Here is a 19,383-nt window from a genome sequence, read left to right on the forward strand (position 1 = left end):
TTGTGGTGTGGGTGACTATGTAGAAACTAGCCTGCTCAGTAAAAGGTAAAATTTGCATTTATTGCTCCACCCACTTTTGCCTCTGGCTGCACCCACCAATAGCATACAGTCCTGGGATCAGTGGTATAGTGTAAGGAGGCCACTGCCCTGGGCGCAAAATTGTTAGGGGGCACAAAATTTCAACACTTGGTGCTGCCTCAATACAGCTGTGTTGCCAGGCTCCATTGAAAACAGCTTCTTCATGTGAACCAGGAAGTCACCTCTCCACACAATGGAGCAACTCTTCTTATCTCTGCGACTGCAATCTCCTGGGTGACACAGACGCTGTAAGGCTGCTGAATGCACATGCATACCCTGTCTGTTTCCCTTCCTCTCACCACTACCCTCTGTGCTGCCTCGGGCACTGGCAAGCCAGGCTACACCACTGCCTGGGATAACTGCCCAGAAGGGAATGGGCTGAAAAAGTATACATCGGAAGGGGAACCTAATAACAAACTCAGCTGCTGAGTTATGGTGGCAGTGTAGCCAAGGTGGGAAACAATAGGGTGGTATCACCATGGTTGGGGAAAACCCAAGGTTGGCAGAAGTGGGGGGGGGGGGAATCTTCACAAGAAAACCAAAGTGTTGGTGCTGACCTTTAAAGCCCTAAACAGCCTCGGTCCAGTATACCTGAAGGAGCGTCTCCACCCCCATCGTTCTACCCGGACACTGAGGTCCAGCATCGAGGGCCTTCTGGCGGTTCCCTCACTGCGAGAAGCCAAGTTACAGGGAACCAGGCAGAGGGCCTTCTCGGTAGTGGTGCCCGCCCTGCAGAACACCCTCCCACCAGATGTCAAAAAGAAAAACAACTACCAGACTTTCAGAAGACATCTGAAGGCAGCCCTGTTTAGGGAAGTTTTTAATGTTTGATGCATTACTGTATTTTAATATTTTTTTGGAAGCCACCCAGAGTGGCTGGGGAAGCCCAGCCAAATGGGCGGGGTATAAATAAATTATTATTATTATTATTATTATTATTATTATTATTATTATTATTAGAGGCAAAACAACAACACCCACAAAACACAAAAAGCCGGATGAAGACTGAGCATGGTCAGTGGCCACAGAACGTGAGTGCATCATGTGCCATCACTATCAGAAAAACCAACAAACCATGGTTTGGACATTGCTCAGTCCTCAGAGGTTACTTTGCAACTGGGAAGGTGGGGAAAAGGGGGAACAGTCCATTGTTTGCTTGTATTATCTGGAAAGCAAATTATGGTTTGGAGTAAAACTACCATTAACATAACCCATGGTTTGGTGTCATGCCTGAATTAATTCACTATTACGATTACCGGTACCTAATAATTCACCCCTCCAGTGTGAAATCCACTGATCTCTCAAGTGACGCATCCCACCGAAACTGGCATAGTATTCACAATCAGTTGGGACAGTGAGAACATATTTATGCCTGTTGAATCACTAAAACACATTGGAGAAGACAGTGGGATGGAAACCATATGTTGAAGTCTGCAGCTTAGCCTAGCTCCTTTCCTTAGTCTACAGTAGATGAAGCAGAGTCTCAGAGGCTGCACTTGATAAGTTCCCTCTGTCTGCAGCCCACTGGAAAAAGCATGATGGAAGCAGGATACCCTAGGCATAGGTTTCCCTCCTCTTCAGATCTCCTCTGAGTGGCTATCACAGGATTTGCAGGGTGTCGACAATTTGTTACAGGTATAGGGAATCAAAAGCTTTCCATCTCTCCTTACTGCCAAAAGAAGGATGTAGTGGAAACTCTTTATTCCCACTGCAGAGACCCGAGTACAGGAAGGAATGATCTGGTCCTTAGTCATTTCATAGGTATACATTGCAGTACACAACTAGTCCTTTATGCGAACTCAATGAAGTAGTAGCTGTTTTAAATCTAAAACAAAATATAAGCGAGTTTGATTGTGGTTTGAAAAGAAAACTGAAAGGAACCTATTGGAAAGAAAACAGATCTTGTACTGAATGGAGTCCTGTGCGGGATTAGCACACAGTTTGTGATTCTGACTGCATACTAACCGCTTTGTTAGCTGGCAAGTGTGAAGCCCTGAAGTTTTGTTATTTCATTGTATGGTTTTCATGGTGTAAATTGACCTGGCTGAGCTAGCTTCAAAGAACCGTAAGGATGGATCAAATAGTTCTATCAAAACTCCCTCCCCCCTTTTCTTTTTAAGCAAAAGAATGAAATAAGAGTTTCTTTACCATGAACACTTGAGGCTTAATAGGAAAAATAGAAGATTCCCATATTCCAGGTCATTCACACACACACACACACACACACACACACACACACACAGAGTGGTACCTCGGGTTAAGTACTTAATTCGTTCCGGAGGTCCGTTCTTAACCTGAAACTGTTCTTAACCTGAAGCACCACTTTAGCTAATGGGGCCTCCCGCTGCCGCCGCCGCACAATTTCTGTTGTCATCCTGAAGCGAAGTTCTTAACCTGAAGCACTATTTCTGGGTTAGTGGAGTCTGTAACCTGAAGCGTATGTAACCTGAAGCATATGTTACCCGAGGTACCACTGTGTATATATATATACCAGTATTCACATGCAAATAACACCCCCCCCCACACACACACATGACTGTTAGGTTGGGCAGGGAGAAAAAATGTGAAGGCTGAGCTTTGAAAACTGAAGTGAGGCTTTTAGTCTCAAACTACATATAATTCTGAGTTCCATGGCTTCCCCGCTTTACATTTTAAAAGGCAAAATCAGTTTGGGCAGAGTGGAAATCAGGGAAAGGAAAAAATGACACTGCTTAACCTGGTCATTTTCCAGATCAAAAGCACCTTCCACTTGGCTCTTTTTTTTTAATCAGTGGGCAGAGATTTTATGTCCTTTCCCGGGCATGTGAAAAACCAGCGGGGTGATTTTAGCTGAGAAATTTTCAAGAGCCAAAGGATAAAACAGTGTAAGTCTGTACACACACACCCCCGGCCAGTCCAATTTTGACTTTTAAAGTCTCTCCACTTGAGTTTGACCTGTTGGTTGAAAAATGCTGCCATGCATATTTATGTTTTGCTGATGTTTATCAAAAACTTTTAGAGTTTATCAATATGAATGCAAGGTACCTTGAGCTGCAATACATACTACTACTCCAGGGAACATGAGAACAGCCCTGCTGTGCCTGAGCAATTGCCTCCCCAATCCAGCATTTTGTTCCCCAAATGGTCTCATGGACAAGCCCACAAGCACAGCAGCACCCCACTCTTCTACTCATCCCAAGCAACTCACATTCAGAGGCACAGTGCTTCAGATACTGATACTGAAGATGTAAGGATGCCATTGTGACTCACAGCCATTGATAGCCTCGCATTCCATTCCCATTATTCCCTCAGAATCCCTGAACCTAGAACTTTCTTGAGGCTTTCAACTGAATTTGTTGCATTTTAGCTATCCTAATCAGCAGTGAATGAGCTCCTGTTGCTCAGTCCCAGCTCCTGCCAACCTAGCACTTTGAAAGCACGTCAAAGTGCAAGTAGATAAATAGGTACCCCTCCGGTGGGAAGGTAAACGGCGTTTCCGTGCGCTGCTCTGGTTCGCCAGAAGCGGCTTAGTCACGCTGGCCACATGACCCGGAAGCTGTATGCTGGCTCCCTCGGCCAATAAAGCGAGATGAGCACTGCAACCCCAGAGTCGGTCACGACTGGACCCAATGGTCAGGGGTCCCTTTACCTTTTTAATCAGCAGTGCAACTAAGCAACGTTAAACCCTGGACTTCATGGTCTTATGAGAGGGACCTTTTAGATGGCCACATGCAGTACTCACCCCCCAAGAAAAAGAGGAGCTGGAACTCCCCCTGAAGTTGTTACAGTAAGTTGCTGGGCAACTTGGGGCAGCCCTGAACAGATGCTGGTGCCCCTGGAGCAATAGATATAGGCAGTGCATTTTTTGTGGGGGGGGACGCAGGGGTACACATACCCATAAACATTTTGTACATCTAAGTTTGGCCTCATTCAATATGAGTAGGAAAATGAGAGTAGCCCTAAACATTTTTTTAAGAAAGAAAAGCACTGGATATAGGACACAATATAGATTTTAACCTCTGGAAGAAACTTTGGAAAAGCAACTTGAAATTTACAGCATGTTATTCTTTGAAGGAGAACTATCTGAAAATGATGTATATAACTCCGAGAAGGCTTGCTAAGATTTACAAGACGGAATCAGGCAAGTGCTGGAAATGTAATGAGGTGAAGGGAACGTTCTTTCATGTGTGGTGGACATGTAAATAGGTAAAGGAGTATTGGGAAATGATTTATAATGAATTGAAAAAAATGTTTAAAATGAACCCCCCCCACCAAAAAAAACCCCAGAGTCCTTTCCACTGGGGATAACTCAGAATGAAATTCCCAGGTGTCAGAAAAGGTTATTTATATATGCAACAACTGCAGCCTGTGTTTTGTTAGCCCCAAAATGGAAAACAAGCGAGGTCCCAAATATAGAAGATTGGCAACTTAAAATGACAGAATATGCACAACTTGCAAACTTAACATATAGAATAAGAGAACAAGAAGAACATACTGTATGTTTAAAGAAGATTGGAAAACGCTTATTGAGTAAATGGAAAATAAGTGTACAGCTGAAAACGCTGGCAGCATTAAGATAAATTCAACAGTGCAAATAATTTTTGATGGATGTAATAATGGAAAACCGATTGCTATAGTTTTTGTAAAATATGCAGGGACAAAAAATATGCAAAATGAACCATGGAAAGAGAAGAAGGGAATCGTTGATATTTTAAGTATGTAAAACGTTTCTCTGAAATTGTAAAACAGAACATTTAATTTTAAAATTATATATATAAGATGCTGGTGCCCCTGGTTCTGGTGCAGGTCAAATAAATGCCTCCGCCATTCTCTTAGATTCAGGCAGATGGCTAGGGCAGTTGGGAAGGGGCCTCGTGCAAACACACATGCATGCAATGGTAGAGGCCTGGTTGGAAAGCTTAAAGCTCTCTGCCACTATAGTGGTACCTCGGGTTAAGTACTTAATTCGTTCCAGAGATCCGTTCTTAACCTGAAACTGTTCTTAACCTGTAGCACCACTTTAGCTAATGGGGCCTCCTGCTGCCAGAGCATGATTTCTGTTCTCATCCTGAAGCAAAGTTCTTAACCTGAAGCACTATTTCTGGGTTAGCAGAGTCTGTAACCTGAAGCGTATGTAACCTGAAGCATATGTAACCCGAGGTACCACTGTACAGGGGAGATGGATTGAAGGAAATGCAAATTGGCCTCACCCTGTACCTTGACCAATTGCGGCCAGGAGTGGTTAAGAGCTAGATGGAGTCATAGAACTGAAAAAAGTGTAGACTCACAGACACTGATGTTGTAGTCCTGTGCTACCAGCCACAGAAGAGCTCAGTGGAGGGAGAAGTCTCAGAGAGGTACGTTCCTGGAGGCAGAGTCCGTATACAAGGTCCAGTCTAGTCCTAAGATCAGGAGTATCTCAGTTCATGTAATCAGACAATCTGGGGGGTCAAGAAAGCCGAGGGCCCAAGGTCATGAGGAGCAAGAAGCAGCAAGGTTTGCTCAGGAACGACGAATGTTGTTTCCAGCAACTGACTGAGGCTGGAAACCCTGCTTAAGAAAGCTGGAGCCAGGTGGTTCTCATCAGGAGCAAGAAGGCTGATCAGCAGCAGGTGGAGTCACTTCACCTTCAGGCTGCTGCTCAGCAGGTGAAGCTGACTCCTGGCCCATGACAGCTGGCCAGTTTTGACTTGAAATGTTCGTTTTGGGCTTCTCAGAAGTACGTAAAGGCAAGAAGTATTGGCGGGGAGCACCAGCCTGCAATGGCAGCCACCTGAGAGGGGCAAGCTCCAGCTGAAAAAAAAAAAGCACTGGACATGCGTTGACTGATGTGGATATATAACCAAAACAAAGCATTAGGCAGCTGCACAAGACACACGGACACCACTCCAGAAAGAGTGTGGACTCTGGACTGAGAGGAGTCGATCTATTTCTCCTCACCCTCTGGCAATGCTGCAGTTCTGACAAACCCTTTTCTCTCTGACAGTCACCTCAGGAAGAAGGCTGCCATCAGAGTCAGATTTGGGGGAGAGTGACTGTGTTATGTACTGAGTTGAATAGGATTCAGAATGCAGCAGTCTGATTGGTCCTAGAACCATAGGGTCCAGAATGCAGCAGTCTGATTGGTCCACAGGAGCCACCCAATCCAGCTCCAAGTGGAAGTGAATCCACAACCTGATTGGCCTACAATCAGGTGAATCCCGGAATTAGCCAATCATGTGGGGCCCATTGTGTAAATAATGTATATAATGCAGACATTCTGGGGGAACTTCCATTCCTCCTCACCACTATGAGCTGAATAAAGAGCCAGAAATCCACTCTTGACTCCGAGTACCGTATTTTTCACTCTATAGGACGCACTTTTCCCCCTTCAAAAATGAAGGGGAAATGTGTGTGCGTCCTATGGAGCGAAGACACCATAGCCCCACGGCCCTCTCCCGGCTGGAGAGGTGACGCGCGGCTATGGCAGGAGCCTCCATAGCTGCGCGTCACCTCTCCAGCCGGGAGAGCGCGCGCGGAGCTAAAGCAGCCCCCCGCGACCCTCTCCCGGCTGGAGAGGTGACGCGCAGCTATGGCAGGAGCCTCCATAGCCGTGCGTCACCTCTCCAGCCCGGAGAGCGCGTGCGGAGCTAAAGCAGCCCCCCGCGACCCTCTCCCGGCTGGAGAGGTGACGCGCGGCTATGGCAGGAGCCTCTCCGCTGCACCTTTCCGCTGCTCCCTGACCTGCTCTTTGGGGCTGATGGTGGGCTTCCCCCCGCCAGCCCCAAAGAGCAGGTCGAAAGGAACCTGAAGCCTGGAGAGCGAGAGGGGTCGGTGCGCACTGTCCCCTCTAGCTCTCCAGGCTTCCAAGGTAGCCGCCTGAACGCACCTTAAACGGCACCTTGTTTTAGAGCGGGAAAACAAGAGGGGAAAAATTCTCCCACTCTCTGCGCAGCGCTTCCTGCCGCTTCGCTGAAGGGGCGCTGGGCAGAGAGCGGAAGAATTTTTTCCCCTTGTTCTCCCCCCTCTAAAACAAGGTGCGTCCTATTGTCCGGTGTGTCCTATGGTGCGAAAAATACGGTATATTTCAGACTAGTTTGGCTGCACTGGGTGCAGAGCCTCGAGAGCACCACAGCTATGATGTGGAATGGAAGGCAAGAGGCAGAGGGCACCAAAATTTGGCATTGCACAAGGCACTGCTGAAATTTGAGACTCCAAGGTCCACCGCTGCTGCCATATTGGAATGCATGAGTGGGAAAATCAGCTACAGGAGTAGAAGGATTTTCATTGGGACTGCAATTTGGGGGTGCGGAATTAACCCCCTCCCTACGCATGACACAGCTCCAATTCCAATTGAGCCCCCACCCGTTTCACTGGAATTCAATACAATAAAAGCCCACAACATTTGTTTCTGTATTTATTTATAAAAACAGCATCTTTTAAATTCAAGGCAGAACAATCATTAAAAATGACTGGCTGCTTGAGAAAACGACTGCACAGGACTCCATCAAGCCATTAAATACAATCACACACTTAATGCATCATCCTGTTTGACCCTTACACCTTTGCTGATATCGCTGCCACCACCGCCATCAATAAAGTGTGCTCAGGGAAGAGAGAGCTGACAAATTGCACGCAAACCTCCGAACACAGGAGAGCGTTTTTTATCAAGAGGCAGCCGAAACTCAAAGTTCACCAGAAGAGTAGCAAAGCTGATGTTCTTAAGTACTCCCGGAATGCAAACACTGCAGATCTGAGAGAGTTAATTTGGTCAGAATGCACTCTGGTAATGTTTATGTTCTAGATAAAGTGCCTACCATGTTGCAGCCTGCCCTTTTGACCCTATTTCCTCCTTGGTGTGCTCCGAGGAGAAAGTGATACTTAATTCCTGGTCTTTGCTTTTATAAGCTCCCAGAATGGAATAGGATTTCACCCCAACCCTTATCTGTATGATATGAATGGTAACAGGATGTTTATAACCAAGTTATCTTTGGGGAAAATGATTAAGTACAGACACAAGCTACTTCCACTTTGCAATGTGCCCAGCACCTACTGTGACTAGGGTTGGGTTGTTGTTGTTTTTTAAAAAATATATTATTATTATTTTAGATACTTTTAAAAAAAGCTATTCCCCCTCCCCCCCACAGCACAGACAAATCTGATTTGTCAGTACATGGTTGGGGCCATCAATTCTGTCCTATATTTTGGAGTGTGAGAGTGAGTGGCGAGGGATGTCAGTCCAATGGTGTCATTACACAAAGAATATTGGAATCATTCAAGATTTCATCTGTTTACATTTTTGTGAATGATCCATGTCTTGGTGTGGCAGCTGCTCATGCCTGCAAGATTTGTGCAGTGTCCACACAACACCATCCTCATCAAAATGCCATATCTCATATTATTTCCCCATTTAATCCAGTTTTGCTTCCATAAAAAATCCAATAAACGACAAATGGAACAACAACTTGTGGAAATGGTAAATCTGACTTATATATATGGACAGGGCGCAATTTACAGAATAGCATTTTGATGAGGACAGCATCATGTGGATGACACAAAAAGGTTGGGTGCATCATCAGCACCAAGTCTACAATAAACTGCTTTGTATAAGTGCCCTGATCTCCTGAAATTTGTCTGGCTCAATCCAGTAGTTGTGAGGCTGGAGAAATTATGAACAGTAAAGGAAACACAGAATCAGTTTCAGGGATAGTGCTTGCTGCATTGATGGTGTAATGAGGGGGGGGGGGAGTTGCAGACAGGGGGGGAGTTACCCCCAGAAGCTATCCCAATGAAGGGCCAGAATTGTGGTGGCCCCTGAAACACAGTCAAATCAAACAGAGGTGAGTCATCAAACACTCACTGTTAAAGTACAGTGATGTTTCTTGCTTTTGGTGCAATGCATTCACCAAATTTTGTCCGTAGAAGAAATCTTCCACAGAAAAGAATCACATACCCAAAACCTTTAGGTAGGCAGTAAAAGAGCTGAAATGGGCAATGCAATTATTTTTATTATCTTGGATGTAATGCAAGAAGTGATGCTTTTGAATTATGGTGCTGGAGGAAACTCTTGAGAGTCCCATGGACTGCAAGAAGATCAAACCTCTCCATTCTTAAGGAAATCAGCCCTGAATGCTCACTGGAAGGACAGATCCTGAAGCTGAGGCTCCAATACTTTGGCCACCTCATGAGAAGAGAAGACTCCCTGGAAAAGACCCTGATGCTGGGAAAGATGGAGGGCACAAGAAGAAGGGGATGACAGAGGACGAGATGGTTGGACAGTGTTCTCAAAGCTACCAGCATGAGTTTCACCAAACTGTGGGAGGCAGTGGAAGACAGAAGTGCCTGGCATGCTCTGGTCCATGGGGTCACGAAGAGTTGGACATGACTAAACGACTAAACAACAACAACAAAAATGCAAAAATGTGGGATAAAAATTGAAAGAAGAGCTAGGCAGCAGTAATCAGACATCCTAGCTTGAAGTTGGACCTCAGACCAAGTGACAGAGGGTGGCTTCAAGGATTTTATCTTGCTCTCAAGACTCTCCCCAGGCCACAACCTCTCACCAACCAAACTAAGTATGCACTTAGCATCTCTTGCCAGGGAACTGCAGAACCTTCTCCAAGATAGTGCTTCCATTACACAAGTCTTCAACCATCAATATTATTCTCACTGGAGAGAACTCTGGCTTCGCAGAAATTAGGGTTGTGTAGTGGGGTTCTGTGAGTGGCACTGGCGTCTAATGCTTTGTCCATTATAGGAGCAACACACACATAAAAAAACACTTTTCACTGAGTACTATAAGTTTAAATCCCTAGAACCTAGTCACTTTCCTTCCTTCTTAAATCCTATGTTACTCAAGCAGCAGAAGTCTCTTGTAGCTGCTTAAACAAAGTGGATGGCAATAGCAGAGTTATCTCTCTACCTAAGTCCCCTAAGTTTCACAGGCCTGCAGCTGCAGCTATTTCCACAAATTAAGGGCTCATCCACACTTTTCCCCATCTTGTTATTCATAGGCACAGATCCATAAGGTTTTCCACTGACCCTCTGCTTTCCCCAGGGAAACCTTGTTTACCACTGAATCACAACAACATCAATAAGGTTTTTTTGCAAATTGACATATGTTGCAATTGAGCAGTAAACAGCAGGTTTCCCCAGGGAGAGCCACAGAGCAAGGGACAGGCAGAAGGAAGGAGAAACATGGACAAACTCTAATTTTTTATAACAACAACAACAACAACAACAACAACAACAAAATTTATTTATACCCCGCCCATCTGGCTGGGTTTCCTAACAAAACACTAAAATACAATAACCTATTAAACATTAAAAGCTTCTCTAAACAGGGCTGCCTTCAGATGTCTTCTAAAAGTTTGGTAGTTATTTTTCTCTTTGACATCTGGTGGGAGGGCATTCCACAGGGCGGGCGCCACTACCGAGAAGGCCCTCTGCCTGGTTCCCTGTAACTTGGCTTCTCGCAGCGAGGGAACCACCAAAAGGCCCTCAATGCTGGACCTCAGTGTCCAGGCAGAATGATGGGGGTGGAGACGTTCCTTCAGGTATATTGGACTGAGGCCGTTTAGGGCTTTAAAGGTCAGCACCAACACTTTGAATGGTGCTCAGAAACGTACTGGGAGCCAGTGTAAGTATTTCAAGACCGGTTATATGGTCTCAGCGGCTGCTCCCAGTCACCAGTCTAGCTGCCACATTCTGGATTAGTTGTAGTTTCCGGGTCACCTTCAAAGGTAGCCCCACGTAGAGCGCATTGCAGTAGTCCAAGCGAGAGATAACTAGAGCATGCACTACTCTGGTGAGGCAGTCCGTGGGCATGTAGGGTCTCAGCCTGCGTACCAGATGGAGCTGATAAACAGCTGCCCTGGACACAGAATTGACCTGTGCCTCCATGGACAGCTGTGAGTCCAGAATTACTCCCAGGCTGCGCACCTGGTCCTTCAGGGGCACAGTTACCCCATTCAGGACCAGGGAGTCCTCCACACCCACCCGCCTCCTGTCCCCCAAAAACAGTACTTCTGCCTTGTCAGGATTCAACCTCAATCTGTTAGCCTCCATCCATCCTCCAACCTCCAACCCTCCAATTTAGTGTGTGAATGACTCCCCTTGCGTTAACAAAGGGCATCTCTCCTGAATATAAAAACAAATGCACAAATCATGTCAATTTCAATTGATACAATTGGTACATTTTCACTTGGGTGTATTTTATTGGATTGCGAAGATAAGCCCTAAGTGGTTGCTTGGTTTTCCGTCTGCCAGCATCCTTTCACACATCTACCTCTGAATAGCAGGTGCTCAGTATAAAGAACTGGGAAGAACTATTGGCTTCATGCCTCACCCCCATAATCTTCCCAGGAACCATGATTTGGAAATAGATCCTTGGATCAACGTAACAAAGCTGCTCTTTTGTTAATTATTCACCAAGAGCCGGAGAACAGAAACCATTTCAAAGCTACCCAAACAGGCACACACGCTTCCCCTCTGATAAGTTTCATTTCATTTCTGGGAAGATGTCCCTAGAAGAGCTAGGTAGTTGCTGAGACATCCTTTCATTGAATGCAATCACTTATGAATGTCCAGAAGGAGAACGCCCCTAGCAGTATACCTCATTGTACATTTGAAACACGGAGAAAGCCCTGGAAGAATAAGGGTGTGGCAGCTCAATTGTAAAAAACAACAGCCACAGCAAAACCCTCTGGGGAGTTAGTTCTACAATGTGGTCTGCATATTCCTTTTCAGCTGAGATTATGCTGCCAGTGGGAAAATGCACCTTTCCCCTCTTGGCTTCCAGCCAAAGAATTTAGCCTCATGTGACCTTTCGAATCTGCAATTCTTACAAGCTGGAGTTTACAACTCAATGTTTCCTGAATTGATTTTTCCTCCCTCATGCCTCCCCTCCCACTGAAGAACTGTCCTATTTATCCAAAGTCAGACAATGAGCAACATTTTGAAAACCTGGGTTATACTTTTACAGGATTGATGACGTGGTTTCAATCACGTTTGTTAAGTTGCATTCCTATCACCAAGAATGTACAGTGGTACCTTGGGTTACATTCGCTTCAGGTTACATACGCTTCAGGTTACAGACTCCACTAACTCAGAAATAGTATCTCGGGTTAAGAACTTTGCTTCAGGATGAGAACAGAAATCGTGTTCTGGCGGCGCGGCAGCAGCAGGAGGCCCCATTAACTGAAGTAGTGCTTCAGGTTAAGAACAGTTTCAGGTTAAGAACGGCCCTCCGGAACGAATTAAGTACTTAACCTGAGGTACCACTGTATATTTAAATGGTTCTCCTGGGTACGTTTCCAAATGACCTCTGCTTTAATATGGTGCACAAGCAACGGTTCTGTACTCTTAAATGAATCAAGAAGTTCTTGGCTGACTTAAGTTCCATTGATTTGAAATGGGTGTTTGTGACTTACCATTAAACACTGCTTCCCCATGTTGCTCTGATGAAATTTGAGGTGCATCTCCCATGGCTACAGTAAAGCTTTTGATTTCTCAGTAGACACTTCACATGTTTCCTGAAGAATTTCTAGTTTTATCCACATTCGGGGCCCGAATTTAAGCAGCTACGCAAATGTCAAATAGGAAAATCGCTAAACCATTTCTTTTCAGGTACACTTGTTTAGACATGATAATCAGCTTACGTGTAATCAGCTTTCAGAGCAATGTGTTACCAAACTTGCAATGCAATCTTATGTGTATGAAAGCTCTGTGTAGTATCTGCTTCACAAGCAGAACATCCCAGGTTCCATCGCCTTGCATCTCCAGGTAAGATTTGGACAGGCTCCCTGTCTGTCAGTGTTGCCAGTCAGTGTAGACAACACTGAGCTAGATGGACCATCAGAATAAGGCAGCTTCCAATGTTCCCGTGTTCCTATATCTACATAAAAGAAAGCTCCATTTGGTTCAAAGGTGAGGAACCTGTGGCTCTTCAGATGTTGTTGGACTACAGTTCCCATCATTCCTGAAACCTGGCCATGCTGGCTGGGCCTGATGGGAGCAACATTCAAAATACAATCTCATATAGCTCAATGGGACTTGCTCTCAGCCAGGTAAGTTTGCATAGGGTTGCAGACTTGGCCCACTGAATCAAATGATACTTTTGCAACACCAGCTGAGCTGTAGGAACTTTGTTTAGTGATAAGACACTGAAGTCCAGCTCCGAGGGTCTTCTGGCGGTTCCCTCACGGCAAGAAGGGAGGTTACAGGGAACCAGGCAGAGGGCCTTCTCGGTAGTGGCACCCGCCCTGTGGAACACCCTCCCATCAGTTGTCAAGGATATCAGGAACTACAGAGACTTCTAAAAGACATCTGAAGGCAGCCCTGTTTGGGGACGTTTTTAATGTTTGATGTTTTATTATGTTTTTATATGCATGGGAAGCTGCCTAGAGTGGGCAGGGTATAAATAATAATAAGATGATGATGATGATACTATGATGTTAGTAAGGTATCTAAATACCAGATTGATTCTTTACTGAGCCCTGCCAACCAAGCTATTTCCCCTTCCTCCAAACTGGGAAATAATTCTACTACTACTACTACTACTACTACTACTACTACTACCCCACCCATCTGGCTGGGTTTCCCCAGCCACTCTGGGCGTCTTACAGCATATATCAAAACATAATAAAACATCAAACATTAAAAACTACTATGTACCTAATAACGATTCAGACTGAACATTTCATGCTACAGGTGACATAATTGGGAAGGGAATAGGGCCTGATCCCTTGCCTAACACACGTACACGCATGTGCGCGCGCACACACACACCATTGGGCATTACTGCCTTCCTTCCTCTCTCCTCCACTTGCCTCCAACCAAGCAGTAGTCATGGAAGCAGGTTGGGGGAGGGGGAGCCTGATGTGTTGCTGGGAGAGAACATTACAAGCCAGCTAAAATCGTAATGCCATTCTGCAAACTGCAAAGTATCAAGGCATCTCAGCCAAGCAGTATTTCTTAACTTCTGTTTTCTCCTTTGAGAATCCAGCCAAGGAAATGCAAAAAAATTAAACTATATATTAAATGCATTATAAACTCTCCGCCATCCAAGTATTACAAAGATCTCAGCTGACTGTAACTTGAACCCCAGCCTAACGCAAATCACTTATAACTAAACCACAAATATAGGGCTTTCAACTTTAGGCCTCCATGTATTGGTTGCCAGCTGACCATGCTTTGTGGGTGTTTTCAGTTGCAAAACTCGCCTTTTAAACTAACATTCTTTGTGTTTGGTTTTGGCCCAAGGTGTATTGTTAGGGGCGAGTAAAGAAACTGTTGGGAAACAACAGTAAAAAGGTCAAACAGCATTTTGTAAAATAGCTCCAGTCAACGAACGAATGCATTAATGTCTCCAGAGAAATACCATAGAAACTCTTGACCTCTGTCAATAATTCTCACAAGAAAAATATATATTTTAGGGAAAGGGAGCATGGCAAGGTTTCAGCACCACAGTTCTGAACATCTAGAAATTTTGTCTAGTTTATTTTCTCAAAATTCATAGGGTCCCTGAGCTTGGGAGGTCACATTCCTGCAGTCCTCTTCAGGTGATAACCCTGCAGGGGGAAATGCAAAGTATTTAGCAGTAACCAGACTGCAGATGCTGGGGATCATTAGGAAAGGGACTGAAAATAACAATGCAAATACCTAATAAGATTATAGAAACCTGCAGCAGAAGCGATGTCAACACACTAGGAACAGCATGTTCAGTTCTGATTGCTACATCTTGTAAATGATACTGCAGAGATGGAGAAGAGGCAGAAAAGGGCAACCCAAATACCTGGAGCAAATCCTCTGTGAATGAAAGTTGCAACGCTTGGGGATTTTTAATTTGTGGGAGGGAAGCAAGTAAAGGGGGCATGGGCATTGGCTTATATAACATTACAGTATACATGATTTCAATACAGAGAACTTTGTATCCTTTGTACAGCAGAGTCCACAGTCGTCCAAGGAAGCTGAAATATGGAAATCTCAGGACAGACAAAGCAAAGTCGTTCACATGAAGCACATGGTTAAACTTTGGAACTCAGTGCCACAAGATGTAGTGCATTGTTGTTGTTGTTTAGTCGTTTAGTAGTGTCCGACTCTTCGTGACCCCATGGACCAGAGCACGCCAGGCACTCCTGTCTTCCACTGCCTCCCACAGTTTGGTCAAACTCACGCTGGTAGCTTCGAGAACACTGTCCAACCATCTCGTCCCCTGTTGTCCCCTTCTCTTTGTGCCCTCCATCTTTCCCAACATCAGGGTCTTTTCCAGGGAGTCTTCTCTTCTCATGAGGTGGCCAAAGTATTGGAGCCTCAGCTTCAGGATCTGTCCTTCCAGTGAGCACTCAGGGCTAATTTCCTTAAGAATGCATCGGTTTGATCTTCTTGCAGTCCATGGGACTCTCAAGAGTCTCCTCCAGCACCATAATTCAAAAGCATCAATTCTTTGGCGATCAGCCTTCTTTATGGTCCAGCTTTCACTTCCATACATCACAACTGGGAAAACCATAGCTTTAACTATACGGACCTTTGTTGGCAAGGTGATGTCTCTGCTTTTTAAGATGCTGTCTAGGTTTGTCATTGCTTATGTAGTGCATAAGGTAAAGGTAAAGGGACCCCTGACCATTAGGTCCAGTCGTGACCGACTCTGGGGTTGCGGCGCTCATCTCGCTTTATTGGCCGAGGGAGCCGGCGTACAGCTTCCGGGTCATGTGGCCAGCATTACTAAGCTGCTTCTGGCGAACCAGAGCAGTGCACGGAAACGCCGTTTACCTTCCCGCCAGAGCGGTACCTATTTATCTACTTGCACTTTGACATGCTTTTGAACTGCTAGGTTGGCAGGAGCAGGGACCGAGCAACGGGAGCTCACCACATCGCGGGGATTTGAACTGCCGACCTTCTGATCGGCAAGTCCTAGGCTCTGTGGTTTAACCCACAGCGCCACCCGCGTCCCATGTAGTGCATACCCTTCAACATTTCTCTGAAATGTTACCTTTGCTACCTTTCATCCTGTGGGTTGCCCCTTCCTTCCCCATCCCTTTTCATGGAGGAGCTCTTATGCCATTCCTGACCCTTGGCTACGTTTCCTTTCAGAAGTTGCAATCCTTTTTACTTAACGGTAATTGGCAGCAGAATACATTTTGTTCTGCGCAGTGTTAAAAATGGGTACTTTGTTTTGCCAACCTTCCTGAACTTCCTTTCACTTCAGCAAAGGAGCACAACATTTGTTTAAGAAAGAAATATTGTCTTCAGTGGGAAATGTATTCCATGTGTGTTATGATTTATATCATGACAGAGCTTTCCTAACATACAATCTTGTTATTCACAGTATGGGGATATATATATATATATATATATATCCATATTTTAAGTTGTAGAAATGATAAATTTAGATAGTTTGTATGAAAAACTCCCACAAGCATTTGATTTCCTTAATAAATCCGTAGGAGATGTCAACAGGCTGGTTTATATATGAAACTTTAGGATAAATACAGCATGTCTAATTGAAAAGTCCATCTCCATCAAACACCCTGAGCTGAGCTTAAGAATGAAAGATGGAGGCTTTATTTAATGCAGGCTGCCCTTGCTGTCACAAATGCTATTCTTCTGTCTCCTTCACCATCTCAGCTCTCTATTCCCCAAGTGGTCTTAAAGGGGGTGGGGCGGGGAATAAATAAAAGATGACAGTAGAAAAAGTTGGTATCTGTGGAGTGGTTTAACCTCCTTATGTTCCAAAGTGTTAATCCTACTGCACTTAAGAGGCTGGAAGCTGGAATCCCTGCTGTACTTGCTGGCCACAGTTCAGAATTTACCACCAAGGCAATAAGCTCATAGTTGGGAATGTTTTTGAGGAGGGAAGGCAGTGAGCAAAAGGGGTCACGTCACAGGGTCATTCTTTCTATCACCAGAGGATGAAGCCACAATCATCACAAGAGATAAGGATGAAAGGAGAAAGGGGAAGTAGATAGATTTTTGCAGACCCAAATGGGGGGAAACAGGACCTCAAAACATGATCACATGTTTTCACAGCATCTGGTATTTCCCCTGCTGATATAAAGACTTGGCAAACAAGTGCGAGAAAATCAACGGCCAGACCCACTGGAGTTCCCTGGCCGCAGTAACCTTTCACATAGCTTCACAACAGTTATAGAAGTAGCAGAATCAGGCCTTGGGGCAGCGGCAGAGGAGTTGTTTACAAGTACAAGCTAAGTGATGCCAGGCCCCTGTAGTCAACACCAAGTCCCTGGACTTAAAGGATGAGAATGAAGGAACATAAATGACCTTAGGAGGACAGAAGATGTCACAAAGGAGATGCGCAACAGGTGTCAATTCCCCCAGCACACTGCTTTTCGTAAGCTTTTGCCAGTACAGTGGTACCTCAGGTTATATATGCTTCAGGTTACAGACTCTGCTAAACCAGAAATAGTGCTTCAGGTTAAGAACTTTGCTTCAGGATCAGAACAGAAATCGTGCTCCGGCAGCACGGTGGCAGCTGGAGGTCCCATTAGCTAAAGTGGTGCTTCAGGTTAAGAACAGTTTCAGGTTAAGAACGGACCTCCGGAATGAATTAAGTACTTAACCCGAGGTACCACTGTAATGGCTTCATATCTCTACCATTATCTCAGATAACCGAAAATCCTCAAGCCTGATCATTCCCAATTACTACTCATGGGCTCCCCTGGTTCAAATAGCAGGTGTGTGGGCTCTGATCTAGAGTGGAACTGCAGCAGAGGGCAAAGGGTTAACACCACGCCACCCTCTCCTCCAAGCTGCCAGTCTGAAGGGGGGGGGCTGGCCTCTGCTATTTACTAATGGCGTCCCATCTGGTTTGGCCCCAAGATGATCCTGTCCGGTACTTCAGAAGCATGTGGCCAAACTATGAAATGCTCATCTGACGTGAGCACTAAAAACGGCATCAATGTAAGAAAAGACAAAATATAAAACCAAATTACAGTCTGCACCGTTTTAATTTAGAACCACACAGCAGCTGTTAGAAAAGGGACGGATTTCCTTCTTCCCACACAGTCCTAAATAAAATTGGTGCCCTTGACCCTCTTTTGCTTCCAGCATATGTAGGAAAGCGTCATGCTGCCATTGTTGTGCAGTTCAAACATGCCTCAATAACTAGGAATTAATACATGAGTTGCAATACAGGCACACCAATATCATGGAATTCTGCTTGGTGGATCCTTGACTCTGGTTTCCTCAAAGCTATGCAATCCACTTTTGTGACTACATCCAGTGTGGCACGAGGACATCTCTGGGCCATACTAGGTCCCATTCAGACTTCTCAGGTCATAAGATGCCACACTGAACGCATCTATCCCGAGGTCCCACCAGAACCTGCTGAAATAGTGGCAGATTCCAATAAGTGCATTTTTCCCTGTTCCATATGTTTGGGAGCTGTTCTCATGTTACTTCATTTTGATAGAGTGTGGGTCGTCGCATCAATATGATGCTGCCTACAAAAATAAACCTCAAAGTCACCTCACAATCAAGTCCACAGCTGCAGTACGGACACTGTCTAATGAAAGCAAACTCCATATGGCAGGTGTTGCTTTTTAGAGACCTGTGGTGAAAAGTACTTGAACAATGTCAGACAAAGAAAAAGGCTCCCCAATCGTTTCTGTTTGAGTCCATACACAAAAATATAACCCCTTGAAGGTGCCTGCCTAAATACTGTTCTTATTCTGCAAAACACCAGCAAAAAAGTGAATAAAATAAAATAAAAGATATATCCATATACGGAAGGAGAAGTGGCGATCCATGATGACAGTAGGTCTGAAATGATGGAGGATTAAGAAGTCTGAGCTTCATAGGCAAAGCTAGCCTAGTATCAAGCAAATCTACTGGAGAATATCATATACAAAACTACCCCACCATGTACACTTACCAGACAAGAGAACACCAACAGAAAGAGTACACTGGTGCCCTTCTTCAAAAATCTCTTTCTTTTAGCACCCAAGTGCTAGGAGGAAAAGATGTGCATCCTGCAATTGGAGTAGATTAAGCAAAATGAGACGGCATTTATAGCACAAGCTGCAACACCAGTCACACCAGGATAAAGAAAGAAATGAAAGACACTTTTATGCCAGAGCTCAAGGCATAATTTTGGCAAAGTTTAATGCATGGGGGGGGGGAGAATGCAAGAGGAGGCCATTGAACCTGCCATTCACACCAGCTCTGTATGAGAGGGATGGATCTTCCAAAACCCAAACAAGAGAAGTATGAATGTGACTGGACAGTATTTCTTCAAAGCTTCTGATATGATCTCAGACACATTAGAGAAGAACATAAGAAGCGCCTGCTCAATAAGGTCCATATACCATCTATTCCAGCATTCTGTTT

The sequence above is a fragment of the Podarcis raffonei genome, chromosome 3 (genome assembly GCF_027172205.1).
Source record: "Podarcis raffonei isolate rPodRaf1 chromosome 3, rPodRaf1.pri, whole genome shotgun sequence".
Classification (NCBI taxonomy): Eukaryota; Metazoa; Chordata; class Lepidosauria; order Squamata; family Lacertidae; genus Podarcis; species Podarcis raffonei.